General features: G+C 44.1%; 1 protein-coding gene across 1 annotated transcript in view; it reads right to left on the bottom strand.

Moving 5' to 3' along the window:
• The window catches only part of LOC6502012 (hornerin), a 76,175-nt gene that overhangs the window by 17,851 nt on the left and 33,810 nt on the right, over positions 1-24,514 (bottom strand). The window contains exons 3-4 of the mRNA XM_044717566.1: positions 16,648-16,697; positions 3,024-3,071 (exon numbers count right to left, since the gene is read on the bottom strand). The gene's annotated coding sequence lies outside the window, so the exon portion shown is untranslated. The remainder of the gene's footprint in view (positions 1-3,023; positions 3,072-16,647; positions 16,698-24,514) is intronic.

Raw genomic sequence — 24,514 nt, forward strand, 5'->3', positions numbered from 1 at the left:
TTTGGCTTCACTTTGTAGTTGTTGTGCCACCGCTTCCCCCCCTTAGCCCCTTAGCCCATAGCCCCTAGCCCAGCCACCCACTCACCCACAACCAAGAGGGTAACTACAAGTTTTCAGCCACTCGCTGCCCACACTGCCAGAAAATTGTGCAATCTTTTGGAGGTTTTCAGGGGCTATTTGGGGCTACCAAAATAGGGCTTATACCATCCTCTTCCTATTATATCATCTCTTCCTCTACTTTTTTTAGTTTTTTCTTCGCATTTAAATAAAATATAATATTTAATTGCTTTCAATGGGTTAAACCTCAAAGAGTACCGGGTATCACATGGTACAAAAAATGGCATTTTCAATAAACTAATTTTATTAATTTTACTTGCCTCAAATACTAAAAAATAGTAGAGGGTTCAAGTTCTCCTACTTTTCCTTTTAGTTTTTTTTTAAATATTTATTAGCCTGTTTTTATGGTTTTCGGCTTCTGTTTGAGGCTAAAACAAGTACCAGGTATGACATTTTAAACAAAACAATGGATTAAGGTCTCTTACTTTTATATTTTCTCAAAAAGCAAGTTTTAAAGGCTGTTTTTGAAATTTCCGAAATAGAAGTACCGGGTATCATAAGATATATTTCTTGTAAAGATCTCATAAATTTGAAAAATAAAAATTCTAAAAACTATCAAGAAATATTTGAACGTTTTTTTCTAAATTCTGATCATGTTTCTGAAGATTTTCGCACAGTGCAGCCTTTTGTTGCCTTTTCGGTCGCTTGTTTGCGGTGGTGTCCTCTGCGTAATGACTTTAATTAACATACTGAGAAAGGGGCGTGGCAATCAAGAGGCTGCTGGAGGAGAGGGGAGTGGCAAGAGGGGGGGAAGAGCAAGGCAAGCGCTCGAGCGGAAGCATTTTCGGCCAAAATAAAGAGAGCAACCAGGGGCCATGGCAACAGTGCCACCAACTACTGCTAGTTGGTTGCCAACAATGTGTGCCACAACTTGGTGGCCACTTGCAGTGGCAACAACAGGAGGGGGGAGGGGAGAGTGATGTGGGGGGACTGCCAACAAAACTCAAACTCAAAAATAACAACAAACACTCGAGAAGGAAATTGGACAAATATTTGAGGAGAACTAAGTGTGAAAATAGTTGAAGAGAACTTGCGAAAAATAATAATATTTAAAATATTTTTGCCTTTTATTGAATTTCATTCATTTCCTTCCTCGAATTGACAGAGAACTTGCCACGTTTGGAGTTGGTTCGGGGGTCAGGGGTCAGGGGTCAGGGGTCAGTGGAGGCCACCGCAGCCGCAGTTTAACACCCGATAATCGCCTCGATATTTCTTCCCAGGACCATCCTCCCTGGCCCACCTTGTACCTACCTTCCACCTGTAATTCATACAACTCATCGAATATTTGATTTCCGGGCTCCTTCATCAACTCGAACTGGAGTCCCCAGTGCCCACTTGCCCCCTTGCCCCCATGAACCCGTAGACTTTTTCCTCCCTCCGTCCATTCCCCTGGTAGCACCCCCCCGGACCACCACCCAGGCAAATCTAACCAAATGCCAACACAAATTTTGTTTGCCTTTCGTATTAGGTTGACAAAAATCAACAGCCAGGCGGGTCCCAGGTCCTGGGCCTTGGATCTGGCAGATTGTTCAAGAGATTTATGTCGGCACTACGCCCACGCTGGGCCATCCAGCCTGGACCCATCCAGCCATCCGGCCCGAGACTGTTTGTCTTCTGCAAATGCCGGGCAATATTTTGCGGTAAAAGGTGAATTTATTAGCCCTGCGAGGGGGGCCCTTCACGTCCACTTCCGTGTCTCAGGCAGTCGGGTGGGGAATTTTTGTGGAAAATGTATAATATTGTATAATATTCGACTAGTTTCTAATCCATTCTGTCTTTTAAAGAGTTCTTGAACGAAAAAGAGGCCAGAACTTCGCATCTTCGGAGCTATTTCTTCGAAAAATGCAGTGAAGGTCTTATCTGCTCGACTTCCAAGTCTATAACTTCTCCAATTCTCGCCCGATCTTAAAGCGGAATATCTTAATCGATTTCTATATCGATTACCTATCATTCTGCATCAAAATCCAGAGACGGAATTTTTTTTCGATTTTTTATCAACTTTTCCATGGGATCCCCTTCGAAAACGGGGCAGGGGCCTATATGGCCCACCCCGATGTCTATATCTCGGCCAATTCTCATCCGATTCTCGATCGAAGTGTCTTAATCGATTGCTGTATCGATTTCTAAAAAAATCTGCATCAAAATCTAAGAATAAAATTTTTTTTAGATTTTTTTAAAAATTGTTCCCTTGAAAAAATAGGACCTAAGAAGCTAATGATTGAAAAAAAAATGTTTGAAGCTATTCTTGATCAATTTGTCCCCATAAAATGCCCTTTCGAAGCCCAAAGATACTTTCAACATCCTCTTCAAAGCCGAAATACCTAGCTACTAGCACTTTCGCGCCGTGCACCTAAGCCCCAGCAGCCCTTTTTCGGCCTCGGCCGACAATTTAAAACACATTTCCGAGGCCCCCGAAAGCATCTTGACAAATCATAAACAAAACGCTCCACGGAGAGCGCTGTCCAGCTGCAGATGCTTTGTATCTGTTGATACGGAAAGCCAGAAAACCTCTTACCCTCAATCACAATCACAATCCCAATAAAAAGCCACACACAAGATGCATATCAGAAGTATTGGGGCTAAGATGTGGAGCCCTCCGCCTCCTCCTGAGACAGGGGATTATTTTTTTCGAGTGGATGGGGATGTGGGGCGATAGGCATCTCTCGCTCGGACGGCTGCTCTTCAAATTTCTTGTCTGTTTTTGGGCCGTTAAGCCGATTTCTGGGTTGCGACACAAAACACAATAAAACCGAAAACCGAAAACCGAAAACCGAAAATCGAAATCTCTGCGATGACACGGAATGGAGGGAGGGGGGAAAACTTTTTCATGTCAACGCTATCATTTTCCACCATGGAAATTCCACCATGGAACCATGGTCTCCAATCTTCTCCCCTTGATTACTTACCGAATGGTAGTTCCAGTAACGCCTTGTATTCCGGGCCACAAGGAGTACCTGCAGGGACAGGAGAAAAAGGAGGAACATTAGAGCCGAGCTAGAATTTAATTAGAATGCTTATGGAGTATACATTTTGGGAAAATAAAAGATGGAAAAAAGGAGGAAAAGAAGTCTCCATCAATGATGGAAATGCTGAGGAATCGGTCGGAAAAGCATGTACATCAGAAATGTGACTTACAATGCCGGGCCAAATGAAATTTTCCAACCGAGGGAGGAGTCCTCCTGGGACTGAAGCCCTCGGGAGAAGGACCCCCACCTCCCCACCCCAGAGCAACCTCCCAGCTTTTCTTGTAGCATTTTGCTTTAGCTTTTTCATCATTTCAAAGTCAAATGTTGGATAAATAAAACAGCTTTCTGTAGTTTTTCGTTTTTCGTCCTTTTTTTCGTCCTGGCTCCTTTTTAGTTTTCCCCGAATATGTGTGATGTTTTTCTCCTCCCTCCCTCAGAATTCATAATTGAATGTTTCTCTCAACTTTGTGGGGATGATATGGGATTTGCAATTGAATTAAATTCTGATGCCGTTTGTCTATGGATTTTCCAGTTTTGGAACTTTTCTGGCTCTAGCTCTGACTTCTCCGGCTTCTCTGGCTTCTAGCTTCCTTCCCCAATTGGCCTGCCCAAGGATAATTGTGGCAACTTTCGTAATAAATATTTTACTTTCCCGGCTCGAGAGAGTTTCAATCTAGAGTTTCAATAAAGCTTAAAAATATATAAATAAAAGGGTCTTCTTTTTAAACATTTTTCGAATCGGATCAGATCGGATCGGATCGGATCGGATCTATTAGCTTAAGTTTGTGAGAAGCGAGGAGAAGGGCATTTGTTGCAAAATAAAAAGCAATTGAGGCTCACAGAAACCTGCTAAATGTTTAGTTATATTTTTAAAATGAAAGAAATCCCTGAGCTGCTCTTAATAATCACAAATAAGGGGAAGAAAAGTAAGGGCCACCAAGCCCCACAAATGTCACTGAAAAAATGTGTTAATTGAGCCAAGAACGAGGGAATAAACGAGGGCCAGGACCAGACCTGGCAAAGAGTGAAAGCATTTTAGCCACAAAGAATGAATAACGAACAGCAATGGCAATACAAATAAAATAGAATTTGAAACCACAGGCAAGCGTGCGTTATTCATTTTTGAATTTATAACACAATTGGGAGGAGTGTCGGGGAAGTAAAGTGAGGGAGCTTGCCATTTTATGTCCTTCCCATGGTCGTCCTCTCAGCTGGGAGGTATTAGGCAGGATATTCAAGGTAGAAACCTCAAGTCTCTGAGGCTCTCAATCTGGGACTACCAGGTATCATCTCGTCGCGACTACTAGACTACTAGACCCTGCCTGGCTTGCCGTGAAAATAAAAATAGAAATAAATAAGAGCGCGGGCTGCGAAAGTCAAAGGAAGTCGTGTCGCGGCAACTGTGGCAGCTACCGTGGCTGCCTCCCAGCTCATTTTTTCGACAAAAATGCTAAAAAGTGTAAGTAGGCTTCCAGAAGGAGCCAAAGAGTGAGATAATGGGAGTCCCGACTTGGCCTTTATCCCCAAATCCAAGGCCCATGGCCCATCAGTGATCTGAGAAACCAGAGATCGAATGTCGGAAGAGCCGCTCTCAGATAGAAATCAAGCTTCCAGACCACCCAGTTTACTTTTTATCTTAAGGAACAAATTTATTCTCCCAGCTCTCCTACTGCCGCCACTCTTCCAGGACAATCAACCAGGACGACCTTGCGTACGAGTGTGCAAATATGTGTGAAATTTATTTGCCACAACCCATCGCTCCCGAAGGGTTTGAGGCTGGGTTTCTGTGCTCCCCCTGGCCCGTATCCGTATCCATATCCCGTATACACATTGCACGTACTTCCTACAACCCTTTTTTTTCGGCTAGAGGGTCTCAGGGGTGGTTGCTTGTATAAAAATCACTTGATTGCACAAATGCTCATTGAGCTAATTTTATTTTGCGAGTACGGCCTGGGCAGGCAGTTGATGGGATTCCGATTTCCATGTGCCAGTAGTCAGGAGGCAGGAGGCAGAAGGCAGGAGGAGGGCCAGCCCTGTGGAAGCCCTACCTGCGGAAAAATGTGTCATGGCCCCGACCCACACACTCCCAGAAAGCCATGTTGATCAAATTACCGACCGACCGCCCGAAAACTTTTGATGCACTTGAGCCGTGTCGTCACAAAGTGCCGTTCCTTAATTAATTACACGAAAGGAGCTCCTTGCTGCTGCCCACCCTCCGAAAGGAACACCCAAGAGGACAAACACTGTAATGGAAGCCGGCCAGGACTCTTTTTTCCACGATTTCCTCGCCCCTGAAGAGACAACTGTCTGATGCCCGGTACTGTTGCATCTCAAGAGCTTTTCAGGCACTAAACTGTGTCTGGTTTCTGGTTTCTAGTTTCAGTTTAGAAACTTTAAAGAAAACTATGCGATACCTGGTACTCTTCAGACTCGGCTGGCTCGAATTTTTATTGGAAAAGTTGGCAACCCTGCCACTTCGCACTTCAAATGAGTTGCCAAGTGCGTGACAAAGTTCTCAACAGCTCTTTGGATGGTATCCCTTCCCTGCTGGCTCTTTGAACTTTGAACTTCGGACACGGAAATAAAGCAAAGATGGCTCCAGTCGCTCCAGTATTGCTTTTCTTTGCAGCTCCGGTTTGGCAATTAAATCATTTTGGCCATAAATCGAATCTCGCATCACATCCTGGCCGCACAAGGGCGAAAGGACCTCTGTGTTAATCCAATTAACTTGGCTGGCATCAAACACATTCCTGGCCGAGCTATTGAAAGGCCAAAAGAGCCAGAGAGCCGGAGAGCCGGAGAAAAAGACGCAGACCCGAAATAAAGAAATGAAAACAGTTTCAAAGAAAACTCAAACTTGAAGTTTTATAGTTGCCTCGTCGTGGGCCAGGTCCTGGGACAGGTCCTGGACTCTGGCTACAAATTTCATGGGAAACTTGGCAAACTTTTCACTGGCATTTCATTGGAATAACTTGCCGACTTCCCTCGCCTAGCACACAGCACATAGCACATAGCTCCCGAAAGGTGGGCCATCAAGCCGTCGGAAGAGCTTGTCCTGACAAATGTTTTCATTGATTTTTACGACCATAGAACGTATAAAATAAATTCACTTTTTTTCCCCCAGCCCCAGCTCATGTTTCCACAAAAAATAAAAGAAATCAGGACTTTGTGGCTCTTTACTTTCGTTTGTTTTGCGTGTCCTTTGCGTGGCTGTAGTTATTGTTCCAGCAGGTGAGGCCCAAGTGTCAGTTTTACGATTTCCCACCCAGATGGCCACGCGATTTTCCGATTTTCCGATTTCCACTCGCCTCTCCCATGCGTGTGTGCCTGGTCCTGGTCCTGGTTCTGGTCCTGGTCCTGGTCGTAAACGCATCGTAAACAGCTGGCCCTCCTCCCACGAAGCCTCTCCTCTCGGCCCAACTGCATCATCATCAAAATTATTCTCCATATTCACCTTTTTTATGCCCAAGGACCACCCGAAATAATGGCCACTGGCTGGGTTCTTCGTCAACAGGTTGCTGGTTCGAGGAGGTACTTTGTGGGAGTGTTTCGGAGGTAGACTATGCGATACCTGGTACTGCTCTGAACTCAGACTCCCCAGACTCCCAAGCCACTCTCTGTTATGGAGATGGTCTGCAAGATCCCCTTCGAAAAGTGCCAACTAAGCAAGTAAACACTGATAGTTCTTCTCCAAAACAAGTACCAGGTATAGCTGCCATGGAGCAGTATGCTTTTGAATATAAATAACCCCATAAAGCCCTCTCTCAGCCGGACAGAAATCATAAAAAGTGGCACTCTCCGTCACAACATGATGTCACAGGGCCTACTCCTAAAAAACACACCTCCATAAATACTTGAAATTATTGGTCTGGATGGAGCTCCCGAGTTGCGAAGGGGGTTCAGGGCTTCCATCATCGCATCCATAAAGAATCATAAAGAACAGAAATGCTAATCCCTCAAGCCTGGTGTCTGGAACTCGGGAGTTTCGAGAGTCCCTCCACTAATTGCGAGGCATAATTCATTAAGATTGTCGTAATTGCCTAGGAGTACCTAGTGGGACCACTGGCATCCCCCTGATAAGTCCGCCCCGAGTGTTTATCGGCGTCTCTGTGGCAAGGGTTTCATTGCCCATAAAGTCGCATCGGCTATCGATGTCGATGTCGGGTACTTGCTGTCCTCCGATTGCAGCCCTCCGTTTTTATGGCCATCGCTCTGTTTTTTCCGTCTGCACTTTTATTTTTATGGGCTTTCGAATTTGAAAGTCGTAAAATGGCTTTCAACAGGGGATCGCGGCGGCATTAACTTATTATTAATAATAATACGGAGCGGAGGCCAAGAACTTGTAGCCCTTTGGCTGCCAAAGGGCTGGAGCTGAAGTTTTCCCAGTCGCCCACTCCCCCACTCGCCCAGTCCCTTTCCCAGAGTCTCGAGTTCATTCCGACACACACATAGAGCGGGGAGTCGAGCCCAATAAAATGTAATTAATTTGCGAAACTTTTTAGCCAACACACACTTAGCCCACACACACAGGCCACAGCACAGCACCGCCAAAAGCCAATAAAGCCTGGCGTCCCTCCCAGAGGGACGAAAAAATGGAGCAGACTATAGGATACCCGGTACTTCCCCAGCTCTGATATCTAGAGTCTGCCTTCAGATCTGCTCAGGATGGGACTCTCTTTCTATACTTTTTATCCCTCTGCTAGTACCGGGCATGAATAGCTTAAAAATGGATTAAAATAGAAGCGAAATGGAGGAAGGAATAGAGACTGGGCCAGAAGGCAAGGCAACAGCTGCTCGACATAAACTTCCGGCTGTAAGCCAGAGCTGGAAAGGAGAAACTTCTCCGAGGGGGCTGGGGGATGGGGGATAGGGGCATAGCACTGGCATAGCTGCATTAAAAAGTTAATAAAAGTGGAGCATGCCACAAGTCGTGCCGCAATTTGCGGCAGCTGCAGCTGCGTTCCAGCCAAAGGATATGGATATGAATACAAGTAATCCCAGTGCCAAGTCCTGGGCTGGCATAGGAGGCGTGTGACAGGGGCAGGGGCAGGGACTTGTTGCTCTCTTAAGGTGGCATAAGCTGCGACTTTTGCACTTCCAGCTCCTTGCCTCCACAGCTCCTGCTTCCAGCTTCTGTTTAAGAAGAAGGACCTATATAGGAGGACCTCTACAAGTCCACCGATGTATCCGATTTAAAGGAGAACCCTTAAGGACGCCATCAGTCTCCTCCACCGCCATCCATCGCCGTCATAACGATCATCAGCATCAATAAGGGTTAGCTAAGATTTGGCCGGGATCTGGCTCATCAGTGGCTGGGCCAGGAGCCATTTCACTTCTGTCAAATACTGTCCTTTATGTCCTTGATGTCCTTGCAGCGTGGCAGTGGCAGTGTGTGGAGCGAGTGCACATTTATATACTTAAGCCCCAGCAGATGGCAACTAAATGCAACTCTGCTGCCAAGTGGCAAGAGCGCACTTCCACTTGCGGCTTCGAGGGCTCCTCGAGTGGGTGGTGCGGCAGTGGGTGGTGCGACAGTGGGTGGTGCGGCTGTGGGTGCTGTGGGTGGTGCACTTTAAGCGGCGCCATCGCCAATTGAAAATGCCGAACGAGTGCCGCAAAACGCCAACAGCAACTGCGGCTAATTAGGAACACATTAAAACGAGAGACGCCCGAGACGCCCGAGACGCCCGAGAGCCCCTGAGCGCCCTCTGATGTCCTCTGGAGCCATCGACCCAATCAATAAATAGATCCAGCGGACAGGCGATTATGCAACAGCCATCGCAGGCCAATTACATAAGCCAGGTAAAGGTAAAGGTGAAGGCTTCAAATACCCCTTCCCTCTCCATAACACTCCATAACTCCCCTAAGCTGATTAGCGGCCCAACCACTCAAGTATCGGGTTTCAAGGGAAACCAAATCGAATAATTTCTTAAACGAAAGTGACTTTTGGGAGAAACCCCTTTCGAAAGTATCGAGTTGCTAAGGTGGGGGTCTGGTGTCATATATATTATTGAGAAATGTTCCATTAATTTCCGCCAATGAATGGAAAAGTTTGGAGAAAACAAGATGCAACAAAGCAATCAGAGCGATTGCCGTACTTTGGCAACTAACTTGCAGCCAGGCAGGCCGACTGCCTCTTTCCGGCCAAACAATAACCAAAAACTTTGGCGCAGCCCATTAGAAGTGTCCAACAACAAGTGGCCATCGCGGAACTTGAACTTTCCAGCTCCACGTATGCTGCAGACTCCAGACTTCACAGACTTCACTGACTTTCGACTGAGCACAAAAATATTTTCAATTACAAATTGTATTTTTCCGTTTAGATAAGCAGAATTTATGGCAGGACTTCTTCTCTGAGTTTCTTCTCGAAGAGCCGAACTTCTAGCCGCCGTCGAGTCCTGCGGGCAACAAACACTTTTGCACTTGGTCGGCGACGCAGTTGTAAACAAGAAGAGGCGAAGAAGGAGCTTTGGACACAAAAAACACAAAAAAGGAGACCAGAAACTGAACAAAAACCAAGCCAACAGACGCCCGAAAAGAAAGTCCTGCTAGTCCTGCGAAGGTGGAATGCTCTTTCGGGAAAGGAGAGTGCCTTCCACCAGCTAACATTTATGAGAAGCGTGTAGAAGGGCGCAACACCAGCAGGTCACTCTCTCTGAGAAGGACTCTGGAAGACTTCCCATCGCTCGTCCTTCACGCCAGAGACCCGGCCCGGCGTCAAGTGCATTAGAGGGTATTACGAGAAGCGGAGCCCAATGGCGCACAGATTTACAGAGTATTTCCTTCTACGTGCCTCCCGGTGGCGCCGCCAAATGTCACGTACGCCAGACAGTGGCGTCCAGGAAGGAAGTGGGCGGGGCCGGGCCACGCCGCGCCGCCCTCCTCACATGGCTGTCACATGAATGCAATTGCCAACTTAATATGAAGGCGAATGCAACAAACTGGACAGCAAACACAGTGCCAGTGCCAGTGCCAGTGCCAGTGCCAGTGCCAGTGCCAGTGCCAGTGCCAGTGCGAGTGCCAGTGCCAGGGTTGTCATCTCCTCCCGAGGAAGGAAAAAACACGAAAATAAAAAACACGAAAACTGCAGATGCATAAAAAAGAGCAGAAAAGTGGCAGCAGCAGGCTCTAGTTTCAATTGAAATTCTACTGTGAGACGTTGAACCTTCTAATTTTTTTCTATTTTTTACTTTTTTTTGCGGCACTTAATGCGGCTGAAAAGGGGCGTTGGTGGGCGGGGCATGCTAACGTGTCGCCGTCTGGCATTATCGATATTTAAGTTATTTTCACATTTAAATTTCTCCATTCACGTTCCGATCAAAACGAACGGGAAAAATATAAATTTGAAGCTAGTTCTGCATTTTCTTCGCTGGGCCAACTTTAATGAGACACGTAAGACTGCTGGCTGTATAGCTTCGAGTCTAAGGGGATTCAATTCGTTAATAGCAGAGTCCCAAGTCCCAAGTCCCCACTCCCCCACCTTGGGAGCCGGCGAGCGTTTTTGAAGCGTGTGAAGCCATCAAAAATGGAATTGACACGTTCGCTGCCAGATGCACGCAACAAAGGCAGGGGGAAGCAGGGTGCCCCTTCCACATTGCCTCGACATTTCTTTTTATTTCTTTTTTTTTTTCGTGTTTTTTTCTCCTGAGCTCCATGACCCCAGCACCACCCCGGACCACGTCGTCTTATCATAACGATGACGTTTACATTTCAATTAACGGGGAACAACATAATTGCAGCAGTCAAATTACATAATTACACACACAACACAACACAACCAGCACAGCACACGCAGAGGAGCAGCTCATATGCATATTCCCACACACACACACATACACACATACTAGGGGCAGCTGCATGTGCAACATGAGGCAGGTGTTGCCCCGTGTGTCAAAAAATAATCATTTCGAAATCACTTCAAGACTCTGACAGATTCGAAATATGCGTGCGTCATGTGGGATGAGGAGGGAGGCCCAGTGGAGGCCCAGTGGAGGCCCAGGTTCCAGAGCTCCAGAGCTCCATCTGTCAAGTGTTCCGGGTACAATTTGTTCGCCAATCCCCCTCTCCTGGCTCTCTACTCCCATGATCGACTCTTGCTTTTTATTTTCCACAAAAAAATAACACAATTATTACTTGAATTTCAAGAATTGATTGAAAACGCTTTTTTTTTCTGCCACTTCTTTGTAATCTTAAAAGCCTTTCATAAAAAGTGAAACTTGCAACTATTTCTGCTGCCTCCTATTTGTTTTCGGAGAGTGCCAGTTGTGTTCCGCCATTGAAACCAAAACTGAAAACCGAAAACGAAACTCAATTCCCACCTGAGAGCCACCTGAGAGAACTTAACACCGAAACCGAAACCTACAAAAAAAAATATAATATTGTATATTATATGTTGTAAAGAAAAAGAAAAAGAAAAAAGAGAAACACACATTGAATTGTTTTCTATCGTGACACATGAGAGGCCTTCATAGGCTTGTTGGGCATAATTTTTCATGGCACACATTATAATCTCGGCTCGTCGTAATTTATTAACCCCCCAGTTCCAGTCCCCAGTCCCCAGTCCACATATTGCGATATATATGCGTGTCTCTGGCGGTCTGGGCCTTTGGCGGTTTCGCTTTCGGCGTTTCATTTCAATGCGATTGAAAGCAAATTGAAAGCCGGCACCTGCCAGACGCGGGAAAGGTGAGCCGGCCCAGTACAGAGTAAAAATAAAAAGGAGAGACTATACTCTGGAGCAGACTTCTCTCACCGCACAGCTCCTTGGCATTAAACAAATAACGCCCTGGCAATATTTCATTAAAAAACATAAAGGGCCGCCACCTACCTCCCCTCCTGGCAGATAAAGAGCCCTTTCGGCTAATGCCCCAGTGGCGTGTGTGCCGGCATTTGATGGCCATGGAACACAGGATGCATTTTAGCAAAGGGCTAAAGAGAGTAGAGTCCCTACCCTAATGGCAATCTAAGTACACTCGGTTAGAGATTAGAGGTTAGAGTTTAGAGTTCAACCTGGAAGGGAATAAAAACTAAAGCACATTTCTTGCCGCATAATTAAATGGGAAATTACACAATCGAATTAAAAATGCAAATGCCGCCCACGTGCCGCCGGCCAATTGCCGGTTAGATTTTCAATTTGCCATTTTCCTGAAACTGAAACTGACAGTTCAATTATTGTCATTAAAGTATGTACTCTTTTTTGGGCCATTTAAACATTTAAACACTATTATTATTATTATTATTATAATGCGTATGAGTTTTATTTATTATGAGGCCTTTGTAGTTTTTCTGGCAAATGGAATTAGCCTGATTGGCATATGCATTTTTAATGGCGTCACTCCCTACTCCCTATCAAAATCAATTAGTTGCCTACTTTTGTGCGCCAAGCTGCAAGATACTTCAATGGACACTCCATGTTGGCCAGACACGGGACGAGTCATAAAAATTAACGCCCTCCGACGGAGCCCACATCATTTTTCTATTAGACAAATACATACGTCCGAGTGCAGGAGCAGGAGGGTCGGAATGCAATCAATTTTATTAAAAACACGCCATATCCAAACAAAGTCAGTACCTGGCGGGGGAGTGAGCCGGTTTTTGGTACATTTTCGGGGTCATCATCATCATCCGGACGTGACCGGCGCGTCGCCGGGGTTTCTGGTGACGTGATGATCCCCAAACGGCGTCACCATAGAGTACCTACCTCGGTGTCCAGCTGAGACAACAGACATAAAACGAAAATAAACAAATATCCCAGAGACTGACGCTTCACCGACGCAGTGAAGGTGAAGTTTACGAAGGGCAGACCCAAGATCTGGGGGTCCCTCGAAATGCTCCAAAGTACTACGGCCCAATACGTGATGTTTTTGGGGAAACTCTAGTTCATATTTCACAAATTTTGATTGCATTTCGAATAGGATGTTGTATTTTAAGACAAATATCATAAATCAAATAGTGTCAAGTGTGCCCAGAGCTAATTATAGCCGCTTAGGGTGACCAGGCTCATAATTATTCCATAAAAGCATTAGTTTCTGGCTTAAGTTTGTTATGATTTATGAATCTATCGAGGATTAATTGAAAAAGAAACACTCTCTAGTGTGGCCAAAACTAATAATAACTGTTAAGAGTGACCAGGTTCATAATAGTTCTAGAAAATATTAAGTTTCCGGCTTAAGTTTGTATTGATTTATGAATCTATAGAGGATTAATTGAAAAAGCAAAGAATTATTGCAAATAAAACACTCTCCAGTGTGCCCAAAACCAATAGTAACTAACCAATAGTAAAGTGTGACCAACTTCCAATGGATTATGTTAAATTCTCTGTTTCTTGATTCTTTTTTCTTTCAAGCCAAAACAAACACCACTCCCCATACATCATGGCAAGCAAGTTGGAAATGTAACCATCTTGCCCACTCTCAGAACAGAAATGCCCAAAACACAGTCAAGTGTGGCCAAATTAATGGACATCGAATGAAGTTGACCGGCTGTCATAAAGCGTTCATAATTACTTTTCACACCAGGCGGCATCGGGGAACGCGTGACTAACGATTGGAATGGGTCTTGGGGGTTTGGGGTTTGGGGTTTGAGGCCAAAGCCAGACAGTCGTCGGCAAAGAACAGAAAAAATTACAAAAAAAAAAAAAAAAAAAATAGCCACAAAATAAGGCTGGAAAAAATATTACAAATAAACAATCATAAATTTCTATAAATTCTAATTGAAAGAGTTGGGCAATGGGGTGTCTGTTTATGGGCTTAGAGCGTATTGCGCACGACATTTGTTTATTTATGGCAAATGACAATAAAATTTAATAACTTTGACACAATTTAATTAATTTCGATTTTTCAATACGACAAAAAATAATAAAAATACAGAGGGAGAGGGAGAGAGATGAGGAGAAGGAAACGAAGTCGAAAAAAACCAAACAGCAAACAAACAAAATTGGAAAGCCAAACAAAAATCAACACAACATAAAAACTTTTATGATGGGCGGCATTTCGGTCGGGGTGATGGGTCGTGTTTGTCGGAGTCATAAGCAAACATATTTATGGAATACACATAGTATTCTTCTCTTTTTTCTCCACTAAAATGTATATTTCTATATACATATAGGGGGGAATATTGAAATTGAATTAAAGTCCAACGAGGGCAATTTACGAAATTAGTTTTCGAAAAAATGAAAAGGTTTTTCATTATCCACCCAATATCCAGTGTCCAGTATCCACTATCCAGTATCCACCAGCAATGGGCATGGAAATTTCATCGAAACTCAAATCAAATCGACTAAATTAAGAGCTTTGAGTCGAAATGGCAGTCGAAATCAAAATTGAAATCGATTTGTTCCATTCCAAGTTTCGAGTCAATCAAAGGTTTTGTTTCCCCCCGAAAATAGTCCATTTCCAGGACGGTAGGTGGCTGGTTTTATTTGAAGTTTTTGAGTAGTTGTTTAAGTGGTTTTATAAGAGTGTTTCGGAGTAATCAGCCCGACGCTGATTTGCCGCTGGTATCTGATATCATACTGTTTGTCTTCCGTCCTCTGCTTGGCCGCAAAAAAAAAAAAAAACCAACTGACCGCAATTGAAATGCAAAATATTGTCCATTTGGGAGGAAACGGCGAGGAATGAGGAGAAAAAAATTAATTTTGAATGCCCTTGTGGGCCGGGGCAGTAGCTTTTAAATTGTGACAACATAAAATAATTGTTAAAGGCCAGAAATAACAATAAAAGTGAGTGTGGCACAAAGCAAAAACCAATTTGCGATGCACCATCAAAAACCAAAAACCGAGCTCCAGTTCCCAGGAGGGGGTTAACACGGCCGTGTGTGTGTGTGTGGTGTGTGGTGTGTGGTGTGGTGTGCCTGGCGAGGTAAATTTATTGATTTCCATATATTTATTTGTGTAAAATGCCATAAATTACAATTATTTAACAGGCCTGCCGGACGCCTGGCCGTAAAGTCAACGCTTCTCTATGTATCGCAACTCCATCGTAACCTCCCCGAAACGGCCTGGTAGTTGGGTCAGTGGGACCTGCTCTTGCTGTTGCTGTTGCATAATTTGTTAGCCAAATTGCAACTCAACAGGCCAGGTAGCGTCCGCCCTGGCCCTGGTCCTGGCCCAGGCCATCGAGACCCGGGCAAACAAAGACCGAGAGAGCAATTCCTGGGGCAGGCTCATCAAATATGCAAAATTTTGCAAGTCCTTGCAGCTATCACAAATTAGGGATGAGCCGTAAGTTGCGGCAACAACTTGCATCGAGGAAACGGTGGTCAGTGCAAGAAGTCTGGGAATATTTTCATTTCTTCCGACCTAGCCTTGTTGAGAATCGTGTAGAGAGGCTCTAAAAATTTGTTTTATGAGGAAAATCATAGAAAATGGGAAAAATACAGGAGGTACTTGAAATATGTTCACTTCCTACCAAGTAACCTTTTTGAGAAGCGCGTAGAAGGGCTTACAAATAGATTTAAGGAAGAAAGTTGTAGAAAAAGCAATAAATACTTGGAAAGTGTTGACTTTCTACCATCTAACCTCTTTGAGAATCGGTTTTAGGAAGAAAATCATAGAAATATTTAAAAAATGTAGACTCCTTACCAGCTAAAATCTTTGAGAAGCGCATAGAAAGGCTCAAAATGGCCTCCCTCACAAAATATATCAAACTTGTGCCATATTTGAGAGCCTTGTAACTTTGGTGGCTCCTCTCGCTACGGCTGAGAAGCCATAAACCGTTTGCCCCGCCCACTTGGGCGCCCACTCTGCCCACCAACGGAATGCAGGCATTCCTGACCACCGCTCTCCGTCCGCCGCTCGCCACCAATCCGGAAAATGCCTCCTTTGGCTCTCATTCAGTTAGCTTGGCCTGATCAATCGCTTGGTCATTTGTTGGCTTTCGCCCGATGAGAGTGTGTGTGTGTACTTTCTCCTTCGTGTGTGTGTGTGTGTGTGTGTGTGGAGTATTATGTCCGAAGCTTATTAACTGCGGGTCTCGCAAAGGCAATGCAAATAAGCAAATTCGCAATCAAAAGAACGATTTTCATATTTAAGATGGCCAAGTGCAGGAATATGGGCGTGGCTACCACAGGCATGCACTTAATTTGGCAATTGTCTCTCCACATACACACATACACACATACAAATACATGCACACACAATCACATATTCACACACACAAAGACAAAATATCAGAAGCACACACCACCACCCACTGTGCGGGGGCGCCTGGCTCTGTCATTAATATTAATTTCGTGTTTAATTTATTGTAATTTACGTGCATTTGATAAATCGTGTTATTATAATCAGTTGACTGGAAACGTGAAGAAAGGATGTGCCAGGGCAGACACTCGAAGAAATGGGGGACAAGTCTACTAACTAATTAATGAAAGAAAGATTAAGAGAGGAGTAAGGCTTCTTAACTAGAGTTGCTCTCTTTTCTCGTAGAATTTTTCATTTAAAAAATAGTATAATTATTTCGAAATACCATTTTCTAACTCTGTAATCCTCCAACACTCTGGCAAATTAGGCAAGGGCACTACATTATGCCTTTGACAGTTGTATGGCCTGCGTTCTGGGGGGACTTACCTCTTGTATCCTTAAGCTTTCGAGTTTCCTTGAAGCCAGAGCTTTAAAAACTGCAATGAGAGGAAATTAGAGAGTTGTATTAGTTGATTGCTTTAGTTTTTTAGGATCTATCTACTCTATATGCCACTACCATTTCAAATTTGCAATCCTATCAAGCGAAAAAATACTCCACGGCCAGCTAATATTTATGAGAAGCGTGTAGAAGGGCGCTAAAGGGTAGTCTGGGCAATAAACATGCTTGGCAACCCTGCTCATGTCCCGGAGAAAATGCTCAGGGACTCAGGGACCAGTGTCGCATAAACGAATGCGTTCTAGTCCTCAGTTTTTCACTTTTTCCTCTGCTCTCTGCCCCTCAATGCTCTTCAGCTTTGTTTTCTCTTTGTGGAATGCATTTTTATAACAAAATAATTATATTTATGCCATGGGAGAGTCACTGCCACTGCCACTCAGCCACTGCCACACAGCCATTGCCATTGCTGGGGCATCCAAGTCGAAGTAATGCAAAAAGGCGAAGCGCAAACCATCGGGTTTCTGAATGGAAATCCCCCTCGATTACCCATGATTCCGTCGATTCCGATTACGATTCCCGATTCTCGTTCCACTCCCCCACTCCTCCCTGGTCGCATAACGGCATCCATTACACGCAACAACAAAATGGCGTCTGGGGCGACAATGTGTTGCATGTGAGTGTGTGTGTGTGTGTGTGTGTGTTTGTTTTTTGTGGCAGAGTTGTCGTTGAAATTATTTTTATTATTTTACACAATTTTTATATGGCGCACCGCACCGCACCCCCTCCGCCGCCTCATCTCTGCCTCTCTGAAGAGGAAAAAAATGAACTTTTACAGCTCACAGCATGGCATAAATATTTAGTACTTACTTGTATATATTGTTCTTGCTGCTGCTGCGTGTTTATATTGTTGTATTTAATGAGATTTTTGAACTTTTTCTTCGCCATAAGCGCCTTAAGCGCCCAGTCCCCCAGTTCCTAGCATCCCTTAGTGAAAAAAAAACCACTTTACAGAAGCCACAAAATGGAAAGCAGAACGAACTTTCAGTTCAGTTCAGTTCGGGGGGAAGTGTTAAGAAATATTCTTTTTCGAATCTTGAATCTCATTCAAAAAGCCACAGTCTCATTTTAATACAACTATATCGTTTAAGAGGAGATTGAGATCTAAATGAGTTCATAAATCGGACTTTGGATGGCCATAATCTCGAAACCAATTTATTGTCATCACATTTGGGCCCATTAGTCTGGGCTTCGATGGGATCTCTGATCTCAATCTCGAATGCATTTGTCTCGACTGCCTCCAGATCGGAGCAAAAACCAGTTCCCCAAACTGACGTGTGGGTTGCACAACCCACCTGGTGGCCGGTGGTCGGTGGCCGGTGGCTGGTGGCCGAGACTCCAACGCACTCATTAGTTCTCATTAGGAGACAAAACATTTCGAGTCCAAGCTCGCATCCGAACGATAAACAAAACATTTCTCAAAATCTACCGGTTTCTATTGCCGTCTCTAGTCTCTAATGAACTGCGACTAATAAATATCTGTTTTTTTTTTTTGTTTTTTTTGGGTGGTCCCGCCCGAATACTCTCCGGTGGGCGTATAATAAAGCCATTATGAAGAACAAATGCAAGAATTCGCCTTCGATCGAAACTTGCTAGGTTTTCGGATCGAAATACACCCTCGACCCTCGAAGGCAAAGACCTAGAAATGCATAATTTCCCCCCTTAGCTCCGGCGTAGAGTTTCAAATTTTGGGGGCGGATATCGGGAGGAGGCCGACCGGGATATGACATAAGCGTTTAAATATTTCAAGGGAGCTACGAGGGGAGGACCCCTCAAAATACAAAATACAAAAAAAAAAGCGACTATAAAAGGAGGACAGCAAATGCAGGCGAAATCGGGGGGATATATATAAAGAGAGAGTATATATATACACTCTCTATATATGCGGGGTAAAGCAAACATGTGACATATGCGGCAATTAATGCCGTTAATTATTAAAGTTAACACCCAAAAGCGACATGCACAAGTCAAATAAATAAACACGCAGCAGGGAGCAAAGTCAATGGCTCTTGGCCGGGCCGGGTCGGGCTCTGGGTCGGACTGGGCCGAGAGCTATACGACTCTATGGTACTTGGTATACCTCCCCCCTATCGGGGGGAACCCCCATAAAACGCCCCAACAATTAAGGACAATGCGTACTAATTTCGAAACGAAAACTTCCACCGAAAAGCGGAAAAGCGGGCCACCGAAAAAATTCTATTAAATTTTTGAAACAAAAAATATTTGTAGTTAAGAACAACGCCTCCAACTGTTATTTAATGGAAAGTTTTTCATAAAAAATCTATAAAAATTATAGAGATAAAATAATGTTACTACTCTACTCTTGATGTGAAGACCTCCCCATGACTGATGCTCCCATACTATAACTAAAGGGGGAATTTCAACGATTTTTATTTATAAAGTGCCTCAAAGAACCCTGTGCGGTACAGGTCTTAACCCATGCGTGCCACAGTCCCTAGTCCCCAGTCCCCAGTCCCTCCGTTGGGGAAGGACAGTTGGCACATAAATAATTTACGGACGCCCCCGCCTCGTTCCTTGGCCGTCCTGCTGACATAATTTTTCCCTCTTTCAACTGGAGGGGGGGGCGCCCCACAATTAGGGGGCGCCATTTTAGAGAGGGGTGGTATTTTTAGTGGGTTAAGAATGGGCGCCCCCCTGGCTCAGTTGACAAGGGCAGTGCAATGCATAAGCAAACAAAACTTTGGCAATTTTGTGCAACTTTTTGGCTTCCACATTTTGTATTTTATATTTTGTATAGAAAGCATTTTTTCCCTCCTGCTCCTTTGTGTGTGGAATGGTGTGTGTGCCTGTGTGTGTGTTGTGAGGAAATTATGTTTTTGAAAAACAGGAAGAGGAAAACCCTGGCAAGTTTGGCAGAAACAAGGATTTGAGGGTTTCCAAAGGCGCTCCAGAGAAGCTTGTAATTCCATTTTAAAATAAGCTTTGTTTAGGCCAAATTGAGTTTAAGTTCTTTCGGCTTCGGCTTCGGCTTCGGTTTCGGTTTGGCAGAAACAGTTTACAAATAATAAGAAGGCATTCTACGAGATATTCCGGGGCTTAGTAATGCTTTCCGCAATTGAGAGTCAATTTGTTTACAGTTCTTGAAACTTTTTAATCACATTTTTCAGATACCATCAGATACCATCAGATATTGGAATAAAATGTATTTTTCTTTAAATTTTAGTCAATTTTCTGCACTCAATCCTGCCACGAAATGCCAATAAGAGGCGACGGCGACAATGACGATGACGATGAGCATATGATTTTCAATTTTAGCCGCAAATCCAGACACACACTGCCACTTTGGCTAAACTCTTGTCTCTTGGGTTTTTTGGATTTTGTTCTCGACCAGAGTGTCAATGGGCTGTATCAGTCTAAGCCCCCTTCCCCTACCCCCAGCCCAACCACGCCCCCTTTTTGGGATTGTGTTAAGCGCCATTAGGCGGCCGGGCAGACATTAAAAACAGCTGCCATCGCCATAGCCTCCGTTGTGTGTTGTGTTGCTGCTTTCTGTCGTTGAGGCACTTTTTTGCAGGGACTGAGGGGCTGAGGGACTGAGGGGCGATGAGGCACAAAAATTGCCTGTTTATATTCGCAGCGACAGCAAATTTTATTATTATTTTTGTTCTTGACAACGACAACAACGGGCAGGAGGCAGGAGGCAGTCTGGAGCAGCAGGCCCCAACAGCCCAACAGCCCAACAAACTAACAAACACAGTCAGCGTTCAGTCCAGGGGCGTGGGTGGCCGTCAGGAGGGGGCTGGCTTCGAATTATCAAAACAATATACCCAAAAACCATGAAAAAGGGGTATTAAAGGAGTGCATTACAGATTATGGTTCAAATAAAGAGAAGAGTAACTGAAAGGAGAGAGTTTTTGAAGTCCAGTTGAAGTTCAAAACCATATTATTCATTTTCGAAAAATTCTAGAACCTTTTTCGAAGATTTTTCTTTATTTTCTAACAATATTTAAGGTGGTTCTTTCTTTAAGTATTTGTATAACAGAGAAAATATGTATTTATTTAAAGAATAGTTCCTGCAGTTCATAGTTTTTAAAACAAATAACATTTTTCTAAGATTCTAAAACCTTTTTTGAAGTTTTCTTCTCATTTTCTTCAACTATCAGAAGTAGGTAACAATTCACAAATATTTATTACATAAATAATATTCCATTTTTTATAAAAAATAGCTCCCTCTAACCCTTTCTCCATCACTTTCCTCACTCTTCTGGAAGAATCTAAAATCAAATCATTTGTTTTCCTCTTGTTTTTTGTTGAACTCCCATTCAATGGCCAGCCCCCATCCCCACTCCGTCATGAGTTAAAGATGCACCGACGCATCGCACTTGGAAGTACAAGTTCCCCTCATTTGGATTCATTCCTCAGGGGCCCTAAGGAGCGATTTCGTTCCATTTTCCTCTGTGGTCACCGACTGCGCGCCTCCAATTAAAGAATAATTCATTTCAATTGAAGTCAATCAAAAGAAATTATTTCACGCTTAATCAATTAGAGAGCCGGAGCCCCCAAGCAGGGCACTAAGCGAGAAGGAGCGGCCCTCGAAGCCCCCAAAAACACAATACAAGATATGTGATTTTGAGATTTTTTTTTTCACTTCTCTGGCTGGCAATCAGCGGGATAGAACCCGAAAAACGATCCTCATCATTATTATATATTATATTGTATGTATGTGTGGCGGAGAGAGCCGTACTTGAGCTTTGCTTTTAGGTTTTTGGGAATCCAAACAAATTGATTCCGGCGAGGGTGTTGAAATGCCGGGAAGTGGCACTTAGGCCCGGTAGAAGATAAGCTTCCAGACTCGTTTATGAAATTTGGAAACTCTCCGATCGGAGGGTCCTATAATCAGGCGGGGATTTACGAGCAAGCCTCCGATGGATGGGGGCACTCGAGAAGAGTTTCTTCAAGTGCTCTAATTAGTGGATCTACTCGGAGGCAGAACGGAAGAGGTTCTTGAGATGGGAGATACACATATTTATGGAATAATAACGTACCACTATCATGGGCTTCTTTCTAACAAGAACTGAGTTATATATTCACCTGCAAAGAGACAAGAAATATGATAAATTCTAGTTAGTTTGGAATGATTTTTCTTTAAAACTGCATCTTATAGCCTAGAGAACTCTTAAAATATTCAAGACAATCTGCTGAAAAGTCTCTCGAGTATGTATTATGATTGTATCTTTAAGATTTTGTAGTAATCCCAGCAGAAGCTCCTCTCTCCTAGCATATTCCTCCCAAAAATCTAAGAAAACATGCTTAAGATCTATTTTAAAAGCCAGCCTGGAGCTGGCACTTGCCTGAAATAATAATAAAAAATTCATTATTTGTAATAAGCAGATGAGAGGGCATGTTGCGATGTTGCGAGTTAGCTGGAAATCCGAAGCCATTTCTGCACCCGCCCAGGCATATATCTTTGATTCCAGACCACAATCCGCAGTCGGCAGTCGGCGAGAAGCGAGGGCCACGTCATTCCCCAGATCTTATAAAGTATTTATAGTTATATACGCCGTCTACGAGCCGGGGGGATGTCGCAAACAATTTTTGCTCTTATGCAACGCCCACCCAAGTGGCGGCACCAGAGCGGTGGCAAGTGGCAAGTGGCGACTGGCGGGGCCTGGGCCGGGGGAGGAGGCAAGCGTCGCATTAATTTGTCATTTTGCGCGTATGCCGACGACGGGGGCAGAGCCAGAGAGCCAGAGAGAGGGGGAGGGTAGTGGAGAGTGGATGCCACATCAAGTGGCATGCCACATAGGAAACTTTTGTTTTTTGCTTACGCGCTTATGGGGGATGCCCCTATTTTTTATTCCCATTAAAATGACTATTTTTCAGTGCGGCTTCTTTTTACAGATTTTGACTTTTTCAAAAGGAATCTGCCAGCTGGCAGGAGGAGCGGAAAAAGGCAAAAAAAGTGCCAGAAAAGTTTTATGGCGGCCATGACACGTCGTCGGTGGTTGCCACACTTGGTGGCACCACCGCCCCAGCTGGGGAAGCCCTGATCCTTCAGCTACCACGGCTACTTCATTTGCCTCGGCGCTCATTAAAAAAGTTGCGACACATACAAATGGAGGTACTGAGAGAAAATAGTAGCTAGAAGTTGATAGAAATTGTTTAAAAATTAATAATAATATTTTTAATAAAAAATTTAACTCTTAAGCAGCTAAAGAGTTGAGGAAAATATATTTTAATGACTTTCAAGCTGAAACTCTCTTAGTTTCTTCTTATTTTTCTCCTAAAAACAATCTCAGTTTTTAAGTTTTAAATTTTTAAATTAAATACCTAAAATATATACAATTCCCTTTTTTTTAACAGCAAAAAATAACAGCCACCCCTCTAACCGATTCCCTAGACAAAGTCGACACGTTCCCCTGCATGTCAAGTGCCAGTCACTGTGGCGCGGCTCCTCCTCCACTCCGGCACTCCGGCACTCCGGCACTCCTGGTGGGCGAGAATTTCCACAAATTTTTGCACAATTTTCACAACTTCCAGCGATTCCTGTACAGCGTCAACACTTTATGTTGCTCCTTTCATTTTTTTGGGCGAAATGAATGTCAAGAACGAGTGAAAATTTGCGCTTAAATGCAGTCGAAATGAGAGGAACTATGGAGGAGGCCAGCGACCTGTCGCCATTTCGAGGGTGCATGCTGAAATTTGTCAGTTTGTTGGTGGCACCACCCCCTCCTCACCCCTTCTATTCCTGTTTCCTACTTCTTCATTTTGTTGCACGTTGTTTTCTAGCTCCCCTCGCTGTTTGGTCATTACACATACGCGATGGCGAAGGACGAAGGACGAAGGAGTAGAGTGGCGGCTTCTCGACTAGATGATACCTGGTACTCTTGTTTTTCACTTCTTCTATTCTTACTTTTATTCTTCTATATCTCCATTCCACTACAAAGTTTATATTTCATTTTTGATTAACCTTCCAAGGCACAGATCCTTAAAGCAACATTTTGTTGCCTACTTTTGAGTGCTGTGGTTCAAGTTAGAAGGGAAGTAAAATAAAAAAGGCAATAACTTCTCTAAAAATTATCCGATTTGGCTGTATTTTTTCACACAGAAAGATAATGATTGAAATTATATTATATAGAATTATAAGAGTCTACAAGCCAAGTCCTATAGCTCTATTACTTTCAGTCCCTGAGATACACGCTTCCAGCTTGAGAGGCAGCCAGAAGGACACTACCATAAGGATTTAGAACTTCAGACACAATTCCCCTTCCCTGTTACATACTGGTACACAAAAACAACATACCCTTCCACTCCACAATTACCAGGTATAAAAAATAAAGAGAAAAAGAAAGTAAAAACTGTGAAAAAGGCTTAGGGAAGTCACTGAAGCGCGACCCTGGGGGAATTTTACATCAAAAGCGGGGCGGGGCCAGCCTGGTTGCCAGCCAAGAGCGGGGGTGGTGGCAGGGCGGTGCCGGGGTGAATGCACCTGCGGTGTGTTCAGGTGATGCACCGAAAAAGCCCCGAAAAATAGGCAACATTTAAGAGAGGCCTTCAAGGCCCGCCGCCAAGAACCGCCAATTAACAGCCACTAGCCCAGCGGCTGGCCCAGCAAAATGCCATAAAAAATAACCGAAAATCTGGAAATTATCTCAAAACGGCCATAAAAGCCAGCTAATGGAGTCGGCCATCGGGATGAACAACAACAGACCCCCTTGCTGTGTAGGCATAAAATACAAAAATCCAAAAAAAAAAAAAAAAAAGCGCAAAAATCTAGAAAAGCGATAGTAGTCGAAGATGAATCTTTATATTGTGTGGAAGAGGGGAGGGACGGGGGAC

The sequence above is a fragment of the Drosophila ananassae genome, chromosome XR, assembly GCF_017639315.1.
Source record: "Drosophila ananassae strain 14024-0371.13 chromosome XR, ASM1763931v2, whole genome shotgun sequence".
NCBI lineage: Eukaryota > Metazoa > Arthropoda > Insecta > Diptera > Drosophilidae > Drosophila > Drosophila ananassae.